Source organism: Rhinolophus sinicus, chromosome 16 (assembly GCF_057876585.1).
Source record: "Rhinolophus sinicus isolate RSI-liver-muscle chromosome 16, RSI-T2T, whole genome shotgun sequence".
In the NCBI taxonomy this organism is placed as follows: domain Eukaryota; kingdom Metazoa; phylum Chordata; class Mammalia; order Chiroptera; family Rhinolophidae; genus Rhinolophus; species Rhinolophus sinicus.
In genome coordinates, this window is record NC_142516.1 from 50,353,040 (window position 1) to 50,367,761 (window position 14,722).

The 14,722-nt window shown below is 40.3% G+C and overlaps 1 protein-coding gene across 18 annotated transcripts in view; it reads right to left on the reverse strand.

Annotated features, from left to right (window-relative positions):
- The window catches only part of LOC109446564 (uncharacterized), a 125,580-nt gene that overhangs the window by 41,079 nt on the left and 69,779 nt on the right, over positions 1 to 14,722 (reverse strand). For 2 of the 18 annotated variants that reach the window (XR_016019314.1, XR_016019311.1), the window contains one exon: positions 10,168 to 10,362. The exons of the other annotated variants lie outside the window; for them this stretch is intronic. The gene's annotated coding sequence lies outside the window, so the exon portion shown is untranslated. The remainder of the gene's footprint in view (positions 1 to 10,167; positions 10,363 to 14,722) is intronic. 18 annotated transcript variants of the gene reach the window in all.

The window sequence follows — 14,722 nt, forward strand, 5'->3', positions numbered from 1 at the left end:
ATATGTAAAAACTTATTTGTCTTGTTTAGATCTATCTTCTCTAAAAGACCACTTGGTATGACTTAACAAAAATATCTGACCTACCAATGTACAAACTTTTCCCTAAGATGTCTGGCACCCATTTGGCTGCTTCATAACCTTTATATGCTTTCAATATCCCTTCACTGACAAAATGATTTTAGAAGAATTAAATGCCAAGATTTGGTTTTGCCAAAGCTTCATCCATAGGACGTCTAGAAATAAATCTTGCTTCCCTGGAAGCCTTTGTTTTCTTTCAGGGACAGAGAGATCCAAGTCAAAGAGAAAAATAACCAGACAAACTCATTTGTCACAATGTAATAATCATCACAGTATAATAATATAAGTTGCAGTTTACAGAATAAGTCTAGGGGAACTTTATCTTTAACTAAACGTTCAACATTATCAGCCATTTAATAATCAAAATTTCATTGTTTATCTTTATCCTCAAGATGAACATTTTCAGGCTATATTAATAAGGATTTTTATTCCCCTAAATTTACTTTGACCTTATATTCTCCTAAGTTGAATCATTTGAAATATTCTGAGAAAAACGTGAGGTTCTAACCACACCGCTATAATCTACCTCTGTGAAAAAGGAAATTGTCTTCTCTACAGCAACCAGAGCAAGAATATTAGAAGGTGCATGGATCAAAAAAACCTAACAAGGGCACCAGAAGACCAAGATTCTAGTCAGTGTTTAGACAGCTGTTATTATGGAATGAATCGTGACCTCCCCCAACCCCCCATAATTCATATTTTGAAAGTCCCAACCCCCAGTGCCTTAGAATGTGACTTTATTTGGAGATAGGGTCTTTATGGAGGTAATCAAGTGAAAATGAGATCATTAGGGTGGGCCGTAATCCAATATGACTGGTGTATTTAAGGGAGAGAAAATTTAGACCCAGACACACATAGTGGGAAGATGATATGAATAGATACAAGAAGATAGCCCTTTACAGGCCAAATAGAGAGGCCTAGAACAGATTCTTCCCTCACAGCCCTCAGAAGGAACCAATCCTGCCAATGCCTTGACTTTGAACTTCTAGCCTCTAGAACTGGAAGACAATAAATTTCTGTTATTTAAGCCATTCAGCTTGTGGTACTTTGCTATGGCAGCCCTGACAAATGAATATACTTGTGTTGTTGGGTAAGTCTTCTTATATCTCTAGGTCTCATTTCCTCATCTAAGGCATTAGGGGGTAAATGACCTTTGAAATTGCTTTTATCTCTAAAGGTTAATGATCAAGGATGAAGGTAGACTCTCACCAATTCTCCTGAGATGCAAACATGCCCCATCTTCTGAGAAAAGCTTTCCCTCTTATCTACAGATCGATGGATCAGAAGCCATTCTTTGATAATTCTGTCTGGCCATCCTAATTTATATTTCAGTAATGACTTTGGAAAGCAAAATAAGAAAGGAGACCCGAAATAACTCCTATGAAATGCCACGAACTTATAAGTTTATATCTTTTTGCAAAAAATTAATCATTTGGAAAAATTGGCTTATAGATTCTAAGGGAGGTGCTAGGGTGGGCTCAGATGAAAAGATCAATAACAAATGTAAGTTTCATGACATGGTTCCCCATAGCAGAACCTCTGTAAAGTAAAGAAAAGCACATATTTTATGCTCTCTTCACAACCCATTTCTGGGATGTCCCTCCTCCCTTCCCCCCAATGTTTATCATGAAAGGAAACATGTTTCAGGCATAACTATTGAATGCTACTACCTTGACCCATATCAACAATAAAACAGTTAATAACAGTGACTTTTTGCAACACTTATCAGCCTCTCTCATCAGCTTGAATTATCTTGGTATAAATCCCAGGCTATTAATACATCCTCAAACTTTGGAATATAGTATTAATGCCAGAATCATAATGGGTAATGAGCATTTTGGCCACTGAAAATTCAATTCTAAATGCCATAAAACAGAACTGATGTTGTAGCTCCCCTTCTATTTACCTCACTGAATGTGTGCTCTCCTACCAAAGGAAATACAATGATAACTATTTTATGGTATGATATGATTTTATTATTCCTAAGAAGCAGTGATAGGGTAACCTTCTTTAGTGGCAGCTAAATGGCTAGCTTAACATCAACTATATTAAAACAAACAAACAAAAGCAAACAAATCAACAAACTCAGCAAGCAACAATTCAACATTTCAATGGACAGTTTTTATATTTGTCAGGGTCCCAATAGGTGGAACACTCAAATCAGGCTAACTCAATGAAGGTTTATTTACAAAGGTGTACTGAGGACGTAATAAAAACAGAGACTGTGGGCAATAATCCAGGTTAAGAGCTAAAGCACTGCTACTACTTTGAGCACAAGTAGGATTGGTGAGCAGAACCGGAAGGAGAAAGCCATGTAAAGAAAAAAGTAGCGCTATTCCATCTAGAGTCATTGCCCAAAAGAAGGGAGTGAGGGCCATAAATACCGTGACCTTACTCAACTCCCTCCCTTCCGTTTCCTGCCAGGGATCCTCACTGGTCAAATCCAACAGGGTGCCCATGAATGTGGTCCATAGGGTCAGCCTCTAAGACCAGGGTAAGTAGATCTGGAGGGACAACTGGATAATACATGGCACAGTGCTAAGAAACCCAACAAACTCATTGAGATATTTGAAAATTTTATAACAGCAGAAACATGTTTGCTCTTGCTCAGTTTATCCCCAGGTATGTCATTCCAACACCAATTTTCCAATTCTCTGACACCAAACTGAATGTTCAATAATTAAATTCAATACAACATTAACTACTCAGAGTTAGCACAGACCCCACAAGTTCAGAGCTCAGTCTCACTTTAGACGCCAGCCACAAATGGGGTTCCTACGTGACCCACATTTCTGCCTAGCTGACTGCAAATCTGGAGAGGTTCCTGCAACCCCAACTCCAGATCAATAATTCATCCCAGTGAAAAGAACTCAGGAAAGCTCTCTATTTCATTACAGTTCTATTATAAAGGACACAACTCAGTAACAACCAAATGGAAGAGATGCATAGCACAATGTACGGGGGAAAGGAGGGTACAGAGCTCACAAGCCTTCTCCACCTGCACCACCTCCCAGCACATCAATGTGTTTACCAACTTAAAATGTCCCTTAGCCTCACTGTTTCAGAGTTTTTATGGAAGCTTCATTACATAGGCATGGTTTACTAAGTCCTTGGGCATTGGTGATTGAACTTAATCTCCAGCCCTTCTCTTCTTCCCAGAGGTTGACAGTGAGGCTGATATTTCTAACCCTCTAATCACATGGTTGATTCCTCTGGTGACTAGCACCCATCTTGAAACTAAGTACTCTATGTTTAGTCACTTCATTAGAATACAAAAAACACTCCTATGACTCTGGAAATTCCAAAGTTTTAGGAACTCTGTGCCAGGAACTGGGACAAAGACTAAATATGTATTTTTTATCATGCCACACCAGCACACTGGCCCACAGTGTATATCACATAGCAGGCATTTAACATTTGCTAGTGAATGATGCACTCTCCTGTGGGCCACTCTAGAGTTCTTTCTCCTTCTTTCCTTCCTCCTTTTGAAAGATGACTGAATTTTTTAAGCCAAAAATATTCATGGCTTTAAGATTCTCCTTCCCCTTTAGCTGGATAATCTAGAGAAGACAAACCCTAACTGGCTTCCAGAATCTTAGGGCATTTAACACCTCTGACATCCCAAGCACCGGGAGACTCAAACGAGAAACATTCACAGAGATTTTTCAGTGACGGAATTTAAATTGTTGATTTACAATCTGCTCCAGTCTGCTCACAGTTTCATCTCTTCTTGTCACCTTCACAACCAACAGACTCTGCTGCCCTAAATAGAAGTAGGAAGCTAGGGTTGGACATTTGCTGGCGGTGGTAGGATATTTTTGCTTATGTAATATGTTGTATATCGTGCCACCCAAAAGACTACACTCTGGATAGTTCCCCAATGATATGAATCCCATCTTATGTTTTTAAAATCCCAAGTGATCAGCATTTTACTTATCATAGAGAAAACTAAATTTCTAACAGGAGAAAATTTGAAACCAGGGATGAGGAAAACATAGGATGTAGTAGGGCTATTCTAAATACATTAACAGAAAAAACAAAACTGAAAAACAAACATAGGTGCATTCGGAGCTAATATGCCTTGAAAATGTGGTATGGAATTCTAGTTTAAAGGAGGGTTGTGGGGAAGAGCGTTGAAGTTTTCTATCCACCAACAGAGCTAGCTATCAATCTGATGGACTGTTAGGATTCTCTATAGTAAGAGACTTCTGTATCAACAAAAATGAGCCAAGCTCTATGACCAGACTCTGACCTCTCAATCTAAACAGTATCTAAGGGCTTCATCAGGCCCTTTTAGAGAATATTTTTAGACCTGCTCACACACCCTTAGCCCACCTTTCTGTGGAAGGAGGGTACCCTTAAACCTGATCAAAAAATGCAAAGGGGGCTCCTGAATTTCCACAGCTGAGTGTCCTGTTTGGCCATTGCATCTTTTGTGCATGTGGTACCTCCTTTGATCAGCAGCACACAATGTCATCACTTGAGGCACTGATCAGAAAATTCATCCAGGAACAGACTGTGATCACTTGCAAATGTTTGCTAGAGACACCTGACACGGGAAAGAAACGCCTAAGGCAGTTGTTGTAAAACCCGTCAATCATTCTACGTGACCTGGAGGGAGGGGCAGACAGGAACAACCAGGGGGTCATTTGAAAGAGAAGCAGTGGGAGATATGAGTAGATATATGGGCCCACCCAAGGTATACGGAATCATATCTAGAGGGGGGGCCTGGTGTCTTTTTTAAGCCACACATCCTCCCTCATCATACAAATTTTCCTTTTGATATCTCTAAACAATAGTCACCTGGATTGGGTACAATGGAATTACATGGGAACTTTTTCAAAATATACAAGTGCAAGACCTTTCTTACCCAACCACACCCACCGCACCATCCTGACAAACATAATGCAGTAGCAACCTATGTATTTTGCAAGAGTTCCCCAGGTCATTCTGATCCTCTCTGCCTCCCTTCATTCCGCCCCATCCTCAGCTGAGATACACTAAACACTAGTTCTCTGTTACACTCGATTACTAGAAAGAAATATATTTGGGTCGCATATCTTAATTCCCTGCTGACATACCTTAATGGAATATTTAACAATACACATTTGACTTAACTCAGAAATGCCATATAGGAGTTATCTACTTGAATTTTACACTGTTACACCTTCTGGAAAACCAATCTCCGTCATCTGGTATGTTGCCCAACATCCATTACATAAACCCTTCCCAAAATTCCATGTCTGGCGAGAGATGGTCCCCCCTAGCAGAACATGTCTGTGTCTTTTTAATAGACAATGATAATGAGATAACGCACAGCATTTGCCCTGGTGCCTCAGCTGCTAGGTAACAAGCTATTTTTAGCAGTAACAGCATACTGGGGCCGAGCCTTAGAAATGGCTCGTGAGAGAGTAAGTGCTATCCAGTGGAACTTCCTGTGAGGATAGAAATGCGCTTTGTCTACACTAATTCGGTAGCCAGTAGGCACATGGGGCTAGTGAGCCTTTTAAATGTGATGAGTGTGACTGAGGAATGAATTTTAGATTTTATTTAATTTCAACTAATTTAAGTTTAAAGAGCCACATGGGGCTTGTGGCTATATTGAACAACACGATTGTAAGGCCGCTTTTTACATTTAAACTTTTACTAACAATTGTCACCCCAATAAATTTAATAAAATAAAATTAAAAAAACAAAACAAAAAAAAACCTGATAGTTAATACATACACATTAGTAAGACGATACAAAACTTTCATAGTAGTTTCAACTTAGGTGTACATGCTATGTTTAATTTCTAAGAGGGTCGTTGGCTTTTAGTAATATTGTCGGAAAGGCTTTGTGCATATCAGGGGTTGACTGTCGGCATTTGGCTGCTCTCGATAAAAAGGAAAAGGCTCGGGTGATGTCTCTGGAGCAGCCTGATGGACCGACGTGCCCTCTGGCCTGGGTTGTTACAGTTAGAACTGCTGAGACCTGATGGCAGAATCGCTGACCTTCCTCTGAACAGTGCCACCATTCCCTGCCTGAACGGGACCCTCAGCTAGAGACCCTGTTCCAACCCCATCCAGTACAGGGAGGGCAGGAGGGGGCCCGAATGCTTGCTTCATTAAGTCACACCTGGAGAGTGTGTTCTGTTTTTAACAAAAGGCCCAGGGGGTCTGCAGGGCTACTCAACCTCAGCATATTGACATGTTGAGCTATGTGATTTCTGTGTTGTGGAGTCCTCTGCGCTGGAGGGTGTTTAGCAGCATCCTTGGCCTCTACCCATTAACAATACACACTTGACTGAGATCAGACACTAGTAGCATCCCCCAACCCTCCCAGTAGCGCCAATCAAATATTTCTCATATAAGGTCGAATAGCCCGTGGGTGGCAAAAATCACCCCCCGTTGAGAACCACTGATCTAGACAGTAAGTTCTTGGACCATGAGCTACTTACAAAAAGAGATCAGTCTTACCTGTGAATTTTATTTTTTTAAATCTGTAATACCAATCAGATGCCTGGGGTGTGACATACACTCAGTTAAGTATTGCTTGGATGAATGAATATGAGGCCACTATTATTTTTTAACTATTTAAATAGCCCCCTGTCATGCAGGGAGTCACAGGGAAGCATGTGGAGTCTCTGGTCCCGCTCCCCACATAAGAACGCAGGACATGGTGAGGCCAAAAAGGAACACCCACAGAGCCATAGATAGGGGAGTCATACCACTATATTCTCACTGGCGGCTGGGTTGGAGACACAGGAGGCAGGAGCCACATGATCCGCAAACCATACTCTGCCACACTCCATGCTTGCCAGCCACCATCTTCTTGCTAGCCCCCCATTTTCTTGCTAGCGTAGCCACAGCAGTTATATTAGTGGCAATGGCTCACTGGTTACTGCTGACGGCCAACTAGCCACAGCTGATGGCCATCCAATCACAGTGGATGGCCATTTACTACCTGAGCCAGCACCTTTCCACATGAGGCCGAGAGCCTGGAAACTGCTCTCTGGGGCTGTGTCCCTACACCCCCTCAGTGCCTAGCAAAATGTAAGATTCAATCAACAAATATTTTCTGGTTGGCTAATGTTCTTACGGGTTTTTTAAAAAAGAATTCCTACTAATAACTATTTCTGAGGAAGCAAAATGACAGGGAAAATAATTTTTGTCATACCTTCATGTGTATGAAACAATTTCCTGCCCTGTTAGGTTTTTCAGCCAAGAGTGGAAGTCTGAAAATATAGTCTCACCCTTTCCAAACTAAGGACCAAAATTGTCTATAGGTGAGGAAGCAGGGCTCCGTGGCCTCGCGGCCTCTGTCTCTTCACCAAAGTTCATCTGGGGCTGGGCTCAGTGGAACCTAGTCACCTCCAGCACCAGATATGACCCCCAGGAACCTCTGCTGCCAGCTTCCCTGCAGGAGAAACAGAGGGCTGGGTTCAGTTGTCAGTTCCTGAACCTTTAAGCTGAGCTTGCCAGCAGGTGATGCTTTTATCTCATTTGTCACAATCAAACCCCGCAGAATAAGCTTACTAATTAAAGGCAAAGCATTGCACCTAAAACTTAGGGGATGTTTTACCTGTGTACACATGGCCTAGCACTGCAAGGAGACATTAAAGGCATTCCCGCTAAGCATGGATTTAAACCAACGAAATAGTTAGTATAGTCTGCCCTTCACTGTCTATATACCTAAACCGTTTATGGTATTTTAAGCTTCTTGGACAAGATTTCTTATTTAATGGGAACTATCACTCTCTAAACGCCATATCACTGGCCTGCATTTAAAGAACGGCTGCATGCATACAACCAAGATCATGAAAGCGCTGTTTCACTAAGGACAAGGTCAGAGCATTTATCGTAATTCAACAAGGAGAAGGAAAAAAGAGCAGCTTGTTTGTAAAAACTGTCCCTTCTCTTTGAGCAGTGGTTTGCTGGAGACATATTAGAATCACCTGGGCAGGTTGTTAAACTCCCAAGGGTCAGGCCACAGACCAGACACATTAAATCAGAGTCTCAAGGTATTACCCAGGCTTTGGAAATGCTTTTAAGTAAATGTTTTATTTTAGAACAGTTTTAAGTGTATGGAAAAATTGCAAAGATAGTACAGAGAGTTCCCATATACCAAGCCCAGCTTCCCTTACTATTAACATCTTATATTAGTATGGTACATTTGTCACAATTAATGAGTCAATAGTGATACATTATTACTAACTAAAGTCCATACTTTTTCATATATCTTCAGTTTTGCCCTAGTTTCCTTTTTATATACCAGGATCTCATCTAGGATAACACAATACATTTAGTCATCATGTCTCCTTTGATTCTTCTTGGCTTTACAGTTTCACCGGCTTTCCTTGTTTTTGATGACTGACAATTTGGAGGGGCACTGGTCAGATATTTTGTAGACTGTCCCTAAATTGGGATTTGTCTGTTTTCCTCATGATTAGTCTGGGGTTATGTGCTTTGGGGAAGAAGACTATGGAGATAAAGCCATTCTCATCGCATCAGATCAAGGGTATATATATCAACATGATTTATCACTACTGATATTGACCCTAATCATTTGGGTGAGAGAGTGTTTTTCAGGTTTCTCCAGTATACAGTTACTGTTTCCTCCCCTTTTTCATACTGCATTCTTTTAAAGGAAGTCACTGTATCCAACCCACACTTAAGGAATGGGGGTTATATTCCACTTCATTAAGGACATAGTATCTACATAAAACTTTTAGAATTCTTTGGTACAGGAAATTTGTCTGTTTTCCTCCACTTATTTATTTATTCTGTCATGTGGGGTGTCACACGGGGTTCCTGGTCCCGCTCCTTGCATAAGAACACAGGATATGGTGAAGCCAAAAAGGAACACCCACAGAGCCATAGGTAGGGGAGTCATACCACTACAGTCTCGCTGGCGGCTGGGTTGGAGACACAGGAAGCAGGAGCCACACTATCTGCAACATGCCGTCCACTTCTCCGCAATCCATAACCCGCACTCCATGGTGCTAACTGCAGTCCACGCTTGCCAGCCACGATCTCCTTGCTAGCCCCCATTTGCTGCTAGCGTAGCCATGACAGTTATATTAGTGGCCAACGGCTCACTGGTTACAGCTGACGGCCAACTAGCCACAGCTGATGGCCATCTAATCACAGTTGATGGCCATTTACTACCTGAGCCAGCACCTTTCCACGTGAAGCCGAGAGCCTGGAAACTGCACTCCTGGCTCTGTCCCCACACATACATTCTGGTTTTGGCTATTAGGAGCTCTTTTGATGGGTCCTGTGTCCTTTCGACAGCCCCATTATTGCATTGTTATTGTTGTTCCAAGCACTTTCTTACTCTGAGGCACTATAAGGTGCTCCATGTTCATCCCTTATCTTTGCTACCCTAGTCCTAGAATCAGCCGTTTATCTAAGTTCAGGTTCCTTTTGTTGATAGGTGTGCTCATTGCTGCAGTGGTGTCCTTGTTTTTGGCCCTCTCAGTTGACAGAACAAGGAAATATAAGTGTGTGAATTAAAAAAAAAAATATATATATATATATATATATATATATATATATATATATATATATATATATATGTCGTGCGGGAGACCCTGCTCGCTGCGCCATTTGTCGTGCGGGGAGGCCTGCAGGGTCTCTGGTCCCGCTCCCCACATAACGCAGGATATGGTGAGGCCAAAAAGGAACACCCACGGAGCCATAGGTAGGGGAGTCATACCACTATATTCTCTCTGGCGGCACTATACTCTCACTGGAGGCTGGATCCACACTGTCCGCAAACCGCCATCCACGCTTGCCAGCCCAGCCGCCATCTTCTTGCTAGCCCCATTCTTTCTCTCCTTCTTTCTGCTAGCGTAGCCACAGCAGTTATATTAGTGGCCAATGGCTCACTGGTTACAGCTGACGGCCAACTAGCCACAGCTGATGGCCATCCAATCACATTGATGGCCATTTACTACCTGAGCCAGGCACCTGTCTATGTGAGGCCGAGAGCCTGGAAACTTCTTTCTGGGGCTCTGCCCCCACAATATATATATATATATACACACACACACGTGAGGTAGGGCAATTAAGTTTGCAAACTCATCCTAGAAACAGTGCTACATACCTCATTGCTGAATATCACTGTGGTCACCTTCGAAGTACTCCCCTTGGGAAGCTATATGCACAGATGACAGCGCCTAGTCCACCCTTCAAAGCAATTTTGGAACTCTTTTTCTGGAATGGCCATCAGAGTGGTCGTTGTATTGCCCTTGATGTCCTGAATGTCATCAAAATGTCTTCCTTTCAATATTTCCTTCATCTTTGGGTAAAGAAAGAAGTCATTGGGGGCCAGATCAGGTGAGTAGGGAGGGTGTTCCAATACAGTTATTTGTTTACTGGCTAAAAACTCCCTCACAGACAGTGCCGTGTGAGCTGGTGCACTGTCGTGATGCAAGAGCCATGAATTGTTGGTGAAAAGTTCAGGTCGTCTAACTTTTTCACGCAGCCTTTTCAGCACTTCCAAATAGTAAACTTGGTTAACTGTCTGTCCAGTTGGTACAAATTCATAATGAATAATCCTTCTGGTATCGAAAAAAGGTTAGCAACATCATTGCAACAAATTCTCGAACTTAATTGTCAGACATTGTACATATATTAATATATATTTCTATATGTAACCATGAGTATCTGTATTAGGCTAACATGAGTCCATATGGAGGTCTCCAACTCTAATCCAGTTACCAGATGATTCAGCCTCCTCCTCTTGCTTATCTATATGATCCCATTCCAACAGTAAAAAACTGGCTCCCACCATTGCCATCCACTTACTTAATTGTTGAATTCCAGTATGCATGGATAGTGGTATCAAAATTATTAACCTGTGCCTCCATAGGAAACAATCTTATCAATTAGAGTCCAGTGCCTTTAATCTTAGAGACTCCACGTATTTCCAAGGTTACTTTGCTCAAGGTTACATCTTTTTGCCTCCACATCCTTCAGTGAGGTTGTTGAATACATTTGTAATATAGTTATATTGCTTTGTCACAATTCACTGTCTTAAATAATCCGCTGTGCTTCACTTATTCAACACTTTCCTCTGAGTTCCTGGAAACCACTGATCTTTCTACCATCTCTATAGTTTTGCCTTTTTCGAATGTCATATAATTTGAATCATACAATATGTGGCTTTTTCATACTAACTTTTTTTTTCTCTTTTTCTGGTTTTTAGTAGTTTCAGGTGTACAAAACAATGTAATAGTTAGACACTTCACTCCTCATAAAGTGATAACCCCCCCCCCATACTGGCTTCTTTAACTTAGCACCTTGTATTTAAAAGTCATTCAAGAATTTTTGCGGCTTGATAGTTCATTTCTTTTATTGCTGAATAGTATTCCATTGTATAGATATACCAGAGCTTATCCATTCACTTATTAAAGGGCATTGTGATTGCTTCCAGTTTTGAGAATTACGAATAAAGTTGTTACACACATGCACATGCAGGGTTTTTGTACGACTATGTTCTCAAATTAGTAACTTAATTTGTACATCTGTAAATGTGAACTACTGTTCAATCACTGGATGGTAAGATTATATACAGCTATGTAAGGAACTGCCAGACTGTGTTCCAAATTGTCTACTATTTTGCTTTCCCACCAGCAATGAATGGGATTTCTTTGTTGTTACATATCCTAGTCAGCAATTGATGTTTTCGGTTTTTAAATTTTAGCCACTTTAATAGGTATGTAGTGTTACCTCAGTGTTATTCTAATTTGCAATTTCCTAATGACAGATGATATTATTTTTTCACATGCTAATTTTCCATTTGTGTATCTTCTTTGGTGAAGTGTCTGATCAGATCTTTTGACCATTTTAAAATTTGATTGTTTATTGTCCAGTTTTAAGAATGCTTTGCATATTTTGGAATATATGCCCTTAATTAGATACGTGTTTGCAAGTATTTTCTCCCAGTGTGTATCTTCTCCTTTGATTCTCTTAACAGTGTCTTTCACAGAAGTTTTTAATTTTAATAAAGTCCAATTTATCAGTCGTTTACTTTTCTTTACTAAATCATACTTTGAGTCATCTATCTAAAAACTCATCATCAAACCCAAGGTCACATAGCTTTTCTCCTATGTTTTAGTCTAACAGATTTAGTTTTGTATATTACATTTATATCTATGATCTATAATTGAGTTCATTATTGTAAAAGTGTAAGGTCTGGGTCTGGGTTCATTTTTTATTTTACATATGGACTTCTAATTTTCCCAGCATCATTTGTTGAAAAGCTTATCCTTTCTCCATTGATTTGCGTTTGCTCTTTTGTCAAAGATCAGCTGACTACATTTGTGTGGGTCTATTTCTGGCCTCTCTATTCTGTTTCATTGATCTGTGTGTCTATTCTTTCATCAGTGAGCACTGTCTTGATTACTGAAGCCTTATAATAAGTCTTGAAATTAGGTAGTGTGACGCTTCCAACTTTGCTCTTTTTCAGTATTGTGTTGGGCATTGCTAATTTTTTTTTAAAGCTTCCTAAATGATTCCCATGTGTAGCCAAAGGTATGAATCACTGCCTTGGAGGCAGCTTGAAATAGAAGCAAGAACATGGATATTAAAGTCCATAGGCAAGCCATTTGAAATCTGGGGGCTTCAGTTTCCTATTCAGGAAATGGGAGATTAAAATGCTTACTGGCAGGGTTTTTGTAAAAGCAACACTTCAGAGACTGGGATGAGCAGGTAGCAATGGAGCAGTCAAGACAGTTCCCTTTTCTCAACTTTAAATGCTTTCTTGGCTGTTTTGTTAGTGTACTCTTCGACCATTTTATTTCAAATATTATGAAAGATTGGCATAGTTATTATGAAACATCTCCCGATAGCTGCATAAACATGCAAGATGGGTTATAATGCAGTTTTGCTTCTCCTGGAATTTGGCTGACTAGACTAAAGAAATAAGTCTGCTTGATAATCTTTCTTAGAAGAAGGTGATTCATGTTGAGCCCATGGGGAATTAATACTGGTCTCCTTTTTAATAATTTGAGGAAGAGATGAAATTTTACTGACTGCATGGAAACAATAGTGAGAATTAGAGCAAATAGTACAAAAGATGAAGAGAAAAATAATGGTGAAGAAAGTGCTGGTTTGTTTTTCATTAAGGCAAATAGGCAAATGATCAGGAAGAATTTCTTTTTTGAAGCAAGAATGGATCTTTTTATGACTATAGCTTTCTACTTTTTAAAATTTGGACCCTTATATCGGTGCACATTTACATGAGTGAGATTATTAGTTAAAAAGTGCAAGCAGTTTAAAGATTTTCGTATAAATATATTCTTGCTTTCCAAAAACTCACCCTTCATTCTACAGAGTAAAAAATACATATGCAAGAAAGCAAGCAAGCAAATAAACAAACACCTAAAAATCAGACAAGGTGAAGAGGGAAAAATAAAAGAACTGCATTCATCAAGTGTCTTTATGCTCCAGGCATACTATGACTTACATATTTAAATTATTTAATCTTCATGACTAATGTAATACCATTGTCACTTTACAGAGGAGAACTGAAGTCTCTGCAAAGCTCAGTAATTTTTCTGTATGGATATCCTAAGACTTCTGGTACTGCCTCCTTTAGTAGTTTTGAAAGGAAAGAAATCCTTAATTTCTTGCAGGGTACAGATAGGTGTGTTGTTACAATGGCCTCCACAAGACAGAAACACTGCTCTTGCATGTCCGCAGCAGTCATTGAATCCCAGATCCCTCCATCCCTGCTTTGAAAAGGTCTGCTAGTGGAGCAGCAGTGGCAATAATGAGATTCCATCTAAGAGACGCTGGTGACTCACAGGACAGAGGGGCCAGGTGTAGCTGTGCCTCTCCTTCTTGCTCCAGACATTAAGCCCAACCAAATTCCTCACAATAAAACTGATGACAAAACTCAAGAAAAAGAAAATGTCAGGGGTTCAGAAGTGGTCCCAGAAGCCACGGTAGAACCCAATTAAAAGTTGGTATTTCCCAGCTTACTTGTGACAGGTATTTTTGTGCACATTCCCCCCTCATTTCCCTGAGGAGAGGTGATGAAATATAAACCAACAGAGTGGAAAATGCTTCTTAAAGAAAGAAACTGTTGTAGCCTTCACAGTAGAGAAGGCAAAGCAAGGTAGGAGTAATTAAAGATACTCTAAGAGAAAACAACTCTCTGTCATCTAAACTAGGAGAAGGTGGGGAAATGGTGACTGTTAACACTTTAGAGATTTTATTCATAAGAGAAACATATGGCTGTCACCCCATACTTATGCTGGGAATTCCAGGAAAGAGTGTTTTGAAAAGTCACTTTTCTAGGGTCCGATCCTCCATTTTGCAAGCCCAGAAACTCAATTTTGTCCACTTATCCAAAGTTACTCATGTACTTGAGGACTTCCACACTCATTGACTTGTAAGACCCTAAAATACAAAGCAGAATAACAAAGTGTGTTTTTTTCCCATTTATAATACTTTTATTTGTAGTTTTTAAAATTTATAATAGTGGACAAAATTGTCTATTAGTTATAACACTACCATCAGAGAACCCTCCTGTATCAGCTATTGCTGTTTAACAACCATGCCAAAACTCAGAGGCTTAACACAATAAGCATTTGTTTTTGCTCACGCCTCTGAGTTTGGTGGGGCAGTTCTGCTGACCTGGGCTAGGCTCA